Source organism: Sciurus carolinensis, chromosome X (genome assembly GCF_902686445.1).
Source record: "Sciurus carolinensis chromosome X, mSciCar1.2, whole genome shotgun sequence".
Lineage (NCBI taxonomy): Eukaryota > Metazoa > Chordata > Mammalia > Rodentia > Sciuridae > Sciurus > Sciurus carolinensis.
In genome coordinates, this window is record NC_062232.1 from 37,848,747 (window position 1) to 37,855,561 (window position 6,815).

Consider the following 6,815-nt stretch of genomic DNA (forward strand, 5'->3'; position numbering starts at 1 on the left):
GCTGATCCTACCTAGCAAAAATACTGAAGGTTTAATCATTGTGGGGAACAAAAAGGATGTTTCTTAACTGGGTGGCAACAAGTATAGCTGATGGCAGAGTTACATAATGAACATAAAGAGAATAAGGGAGGGCTGGGGTGTGTGGCTCAGTGATAGAGCACTTACCTAGCACATGTGAGGCCCTGGGTTCGATCGTCAGCACCACATGTAAATAAATAAATAAGGGTATTGTGTCCATCTACAACTAAAAATTTTTTTAAAAAGAGAATAAGGGAAATTTTACACATTAATTGTTGACACAGTCAGTTTTCATGCTCTACTCAGCTTCCCAAAAGCTCATAAGAAAGCATAAAGGTCTGCTCTTGAGAATCAGATAAGTTCAAGGGAGAAAAAGGAGACCGGATATTTCCTAATAAAATAGATCAAGTCAATTACATTATGGCACCTCCCATGGTTGAAAAACCCTACTCATGCGCACAAAGCTGCATAATGTATTCAGATGGACAAGGGTCATCAAACAGGAGTAACATGAAATAAAGTAAACAAAACAACGAAACAAGAAAAAAAAAAGGCCAGAAATAGACTTTCCAGAGGAAAAAAAATTTTAAAGTCCTCAGAGAAATAAGATATTGTATCTGTGAATCAAGAACAAGATGGTATAGGAAAAGAACATTCAGAATACACAGAGTTGAAGAGTCAAAGGAAAGAAAATCAAAATTTAATAGACACTGAGAAAATATCTCATAAAACGGAAAAGGAGACAAAAAGAAAAGGGTCAATTCAGAGAACCAAATCTGAATGATGTTAATTTTGTAGAAAGAAGCTGAAGTATGTTAAATCATATGTTGAGATATTCTGATGAGGTCTTAAGTTATACAAATTGTTCCTTTTTAAAAAGTCTTGGTTGTTTTCTTATTTGCAGTTTGGTTTTCTTAAAGTTGTAGGGAAATACAAATAATTTAAGAAATAAATAGGTCATTAAGATTTATGGGAAAGAGCAACTACTGTTCCACTCTCCCATTCCTATGTTCTCCAAACACAAAGTGGGGGAAACCAGAAGGAAAGACATCATCAACAAAATAATTCCAGAACCTTTCTCAAAATTGAAAAAGTGAAATCTCTAGTTTGAAAGTTCTCATCACAAAGGAAGAAAAACGATTCACATCAAGGAAAAATTTTAAATCACTTGGAACAAAGAAAAAAATCTAAATCTTTTCAGAAACAGGTGGAAAAAAACAACATCAAGAACCAACAGATTTTATATAAAGGACTATGGATTATTGTGATATTTTATTTTCCCAGGTAATATTTTCAAAACAATGGAACAATGACATTAAAGGAAAAATAATTTCCAACCTAGAATTCAGCATCCAGGGACACTATGAATTAAGTATGAGGGCAAAATAAAGATACATATAATGTAAAATTTTACCTCCTGTGTGCTCTTGGGAAATGTTTGAATGATATGGACACCAAAAAAGATAGTGAATCAAGAAAAAAGAAAACATAAGGAAATAGGAAAATCAAGTCAAGAAGAAGGAAAAATAAAACCTAAGACCGTGATGGAGGGAGTTTCTAGGATGATGATGTTCAATAGGTCTATGGAGCAAGTTGTCCATATTTAAACAGATCAGAAATCATGGGAGAGATTTCTCTGAAAATAAAAGAAAGATTATCTAATGTATTCAAATGAGATATTCATGAGAGATGGAAAAGAATTGTGGGCGTGAAATATTTGTAGGTACATAGAAAACCAAGCAGAAAAAAGAAGAAAATTATTCCAGGGGAAACAAAAATTTATGCAGTACAGAAAGAGTAGTCATAGTGAGTAAAGTGGGAGAGAAGGATAGCGTCCAAATATTCATAGATTCCATGTAATTTCAATCAAAACTCCATTAGGTTGTTTTATAGAAATAAAAAGGCTGGTTCTAAAATTTATATGAAAATTCAAAGGATCTAAAGGAACTGAATGTAATTCTCCTTGTGTCAGATTTAAGAAGATCAAGTCACCTAATATTTCATGATCACCAATGCAAATTAAATTAATTCCTGACATTTCAGCAGTTTATCCAATATGTGTGCAATATATGTGTTCTCATTTTCACTTAGGTTTTTCAGCAAGCTCCTAGCTTGCTGCAGGCCAACTGGGCAGGTACTTTGCCCCAGCACCTTCCTATGCTCAGCCAGTAACCTTTGAGAATACTCAGTCCCATCCTAGAAGCCCTCACTAGGGACCCTAGGGGCACAAAATATCTCCAAATCCAACACATGCAACCTGAAGCAAATTAAAGAATTTAATAGGAAGTACAAGAGCTGATAGTGGCAAATAGCAAACAGTAGCCAGAAGACATTTGGTAAGCAGGGCAGCCTTTTCTTCTTTCACTGCTGTCAAGATGGCTGAAATTAGTCAAATTCAGTACAAAATGGAAAACACCAAGGTTATTAGTCAGCAAATGAGGGTCTTAGGAAAATTAAAGGTAACACTATCAAAGGCTGACCTGGAACAAGAATTCCAAGGAGTTCCAAATACTAGTGTTCCAGAGAACGTTGTCATGGCAGGAAACCTTGAGGACATTCCGTTTTCAAGACCAGCAGATCCTGACCTTATTCAGTCAACTACCTTTAAACCTCTGGCACTACAACTACACCTCATGTTATGTTAAGTGAAAGATCACTAGATTTCTGGATTTAGAAAGACCTCTAACTCCTCGAAATGAAGACGTCCATGCAGTTAGTGAACTAAAAGGAGAGCCCTCTATGACTGAATATGCTGTTCATGGAAATGAATAGTTAGAAATCATTCCACTGCGACACCATCAGCACAACAGGCTCCCATCTGTCCTGTCCAGATGCAACCTGAAGATACAGCTAATCTTGGTTCTGCTCCTGGCATTTTTTCACTTATCCAGTCTTCTAGTCATAGGACTTACAACCATATCTTCGATGTGCTAGATCAAAGTTGCAGACCCATGTTGGGTGGTGGGTCTCCTGCTGCCACTTCTAATCCTCCTTATGTCAACATCAGGAATGACATTTCAAATATAGACACAGTAATTGAAGGAACACCAGATGACATGACTACTGTAGATGCAGTTTCATTAAGACGACAGATAATCAAACTAAATAGACGACTGCAACTTCTAGAAGAGGAGAACAAAGAACGTGCCAAAAGAGAAATGGTCATGTATTCAATTACTGTAGCATTCTGGCTGCTTAACAGCTGGCTTTGGTTTCGTCGTTAGAGGTGACCTCAGCTCTCAAAAATAATGTCTTGACAGCTAGAAATACAGAATTTGCAAACTTTTTTTTGTTTCTGTCTTTGCTTTGCAGCCATGTTATAGTCTATGCCCTAATAATGCATTTCACCCAGAAAGTCGTGAGAAAGGACCAGTTACCATATATTCTTGTTACTCAGCTGTATCCACTTTTAATCCTTTCTCTAGAAATACATAAAATTTTTGTTTTGTATTTTTTATAATAGGCCCCACTCTTTTCTTTAAAAAGGAATTAATTTCTTTTCTTTTTCTTTTCATTTTTTTCCTCATCAGCCTGCAAAACTAATTCTCTGAACAGGAGAGAGTGTGCAGAGAGAATGGATTTAGAAAAATATCTGTGAAAGAGAAACAATTTTTTGTTCTGTTTTTCAAACACTATTAGACTAAATCATTTTGTTAATAGATGTTTTTGCAAACCTATTGCAACATTAACACTTTTGAAGTCCTGATATGGTGTCGGATTTAAGAAAATCAAGTCACATAATTTTCATTATTACATCACCTCAATTAAGCACCTGTTCAGATTAAATTAAAATAGTTCCTAATATTCTGTAGTTTATCTAATATGTTAACTCTAAGAACAATGTATGTTTTCTTATTTTTACTTTATTCTTGCAAATGGTTTCTATAAAGTACATATTTACTAATTCCATTTAAGAATAATTTAAAAACCCACAGGATATGTTAGCGTATTTAATAAACTGTCAACCAAAACAAAATATTACTCAATAAATTTTGAAAGAGAAGAATAAAGTTAAAAAGACTTAATCTACAAATTTCATGTCTTATCATAAAGTTTCAGCAATCAAGACAATGTGGTATTGGTTTGAAGAGAGACCTATCTATCCATAGGACATAATACAAAGCATAGAAGTAGACCATGCATATAGTTAATTGATTTTTTAAAAAGAGAACAAGGTAATTAAGTAGGGGTAGGAAGATAGACTTTTTAGGAGACGGTGTTCAAAAAATTTGAAGGTCTACATGGAGCCTTATTTTATATCCATTAAAAATTAATTAGAGATGGATAATAAATCTTAGAGTTATAAATAGTCTGTAAAGAAACACAAAAAAGATTTATTTAATTGGACATAAAAGGTATGATAATCTTAAAAATGGATGGATAATGAAAATGTGGCATAAATGCACAATGGAATAATGTCCAGCCCCTCCCTTTTTTTTTGTACTTGGGATTGAATCCAGGAACAAAACCCAGATTAACCACTGAGTCACATACCCAGCCCTTTTTAAAATATTTTATTTAGAGACAGTGTCTCACTGAGTTGGTTAGGGCCCCACTAAGTTGCTGAAGCTGGCTTTGAACTCGAGATACTCTGCTCTCAGCCTCTGGAGCTGCTGGGAAGTATTCAGCCCTTAAAGGTGGGAAATCCTATGATTTCCAACAACATAGATGAACGTGGAGGACATTATGCTAAGTGAAATAAGGTAAGCACAGACAGGCAAATACACAAATACTGCTTGATCTCACTCATGTGGAATCTGAAAAAATGAATTCATAGAAGTAGAAAGTAGAATGATAATACTGGAGGCTGGAGGAGGAGGAGATGGGAAAAGGGAGGTTTTGGTCAAAGGGTACAAAGTTTGTCTGATAGGAGGAATGAGGTTTAGTTATCTATTACACATAATAGTATCTAAATTAAATAATAAAGCATAGTATATTTCAAAATCACTAAAAGTAGATTTTAAATGTTTTCACCACCAAAAAGAGATACAATTTGTTAATGAACCTGATTTAATCACTCCACATTATAAACATAAATCAAAATATCACAATGTACCTTATAAATATATACAATTATTATTTGTCAGTTAAAAACAAAACTTAGAAATCTAAAGAATAAAAAGAAAACTTGATAAATTGAATATCAAAATTAAAAACTTCTGCTCTTTGAACATTACTGTCAAGAAAAACAAAAGGAATACAAGAAACTGGGAGAAAGTATTAGAAAAACACTTATCTAATAAAGAATCTGTGTCAAGAATGCATGAAGAATTCTTAAAACCCAGTAATGAGAAGATAAACAATCCAGTTAGAAATGGGCAAAAGATATGAAGACATATTTATATACATATGCATGTATAGAAGTATATATAAATGGCAGATGAACACCCCAAAGAAAATATCTTTAGTCATTAGTGAAGTGTAATTTAAAATCACTGTGAGATTCTACTACTCTTATCCATTAGTGCAATTAAAATTAAAAAGGACTGGGCTGGGGATACAACTCAGTTGGTAGAGTGCTTGCCTCGCAAGCACAAGGCCCTGGGTTCAATCCCCAGCACCACCAAAATAAAAAGAAAAAAGGACTGCCAGTTAAAAGTCACCAAGAATGTAAAGCAAATGAATTGCTCATAAATTGTAGATGAGAACATAAAGTAATATAATCATTTTGGAAAAATTTAGCAGTTTCTTCTAAAATTAAAAATATACCTGCCTATGACTCATAGGTATTTTCCCAAAAGAAAAGAAAGTATATGTCCACACAAAGATAGAATGCTCATGAAAGCTTTATTCTCAACAGTCAAAACTTAAAACAAGCTGAATGTCTACTGAAAGAGGATGAATAAACAAACTGTGGTAGACTCATACGATACTAATCAGCAATAAGAAATGGCAAAGTACTGACACACATGATATGGATGAATCTTGAAAGCATTATGCCAAGTGAAAGAAGCCTGACTCAAAAAAGCTACATATTGTATAACTGCATTTACATAAAACTCAAGAAAAGGCAACTTAATCTATAGCAACAGAAAGCAGATTAGTGTGTACTTTGTGTGAGTGGTGGGGAGGAAGGAGTGGGAATTTACCTAAAAGAGGCACAAGGGAGGATTATGGGGTAACAGAATGTTTAATATCTTGATTGTGATGATTGTTTATCAAAATTTCTCAAATTATATATATATATAAAAGGTATGCATTTTAACATGTCAATTATACCTCATTAAAATTGATTTTAAAAAACCATGTAATTCACTGTGTTAACTGAACAAAGACAAAAAACCAAAAGGATCATCTCAATAAATGCAGAAAAACATTAAACAAAATTCACTATTGATTCATGATAAAAATTCTTGACCTCAGAAAAGAGGTAAACTGCATTTAAAGTTCCATTTTACAAAAAACCTACAGCAAACATCCTACCTACTGGTAACATGTTGAAAGTCCTCCCTTCCTTTTGAGACTAAGACAAGAATGCCAGAATGCTACTCTCTAGTCACTCTTTTATTTAACTGAATATCCTAGTCAGTATAATCAGTAAGTCAATACAATGAAGTGTAAAGGTTAGAAAGGAAGAAAAACTTATTCATAGACATATTTGTGTTCATAGAAAAGTACAGAAGAATATATAGTTAATCTTAGAATTAACACATAAGTTTAGCAAAGTGGCTGGATATGAAGTTTAAAAAACTGCATTTTCATATACCAGAAAAAATCCATTACATACAAAGTTAAATATTAAGAAAATATCATTTATAGAAGCATCACAAAAGTTCAGATACCTGAGAATTAATCTA

The 6,815-nt window shown here is 33.5% G+C and overlaps 1 pseudogene; it reads left to right on the forward strand.

Moving 5' to 3' along the window:
- Window positions 1-2,360: 2,360 nt before the first annotated feature.
- Window positions 2,361-3,242, forward strand: LOC124972053 (mitochondrial fission factor-like; annotated as a pseudogene).
- The last annotated feature ends 3,573 nt before the right edge of the window (window positions 3,243-6,815 follow it).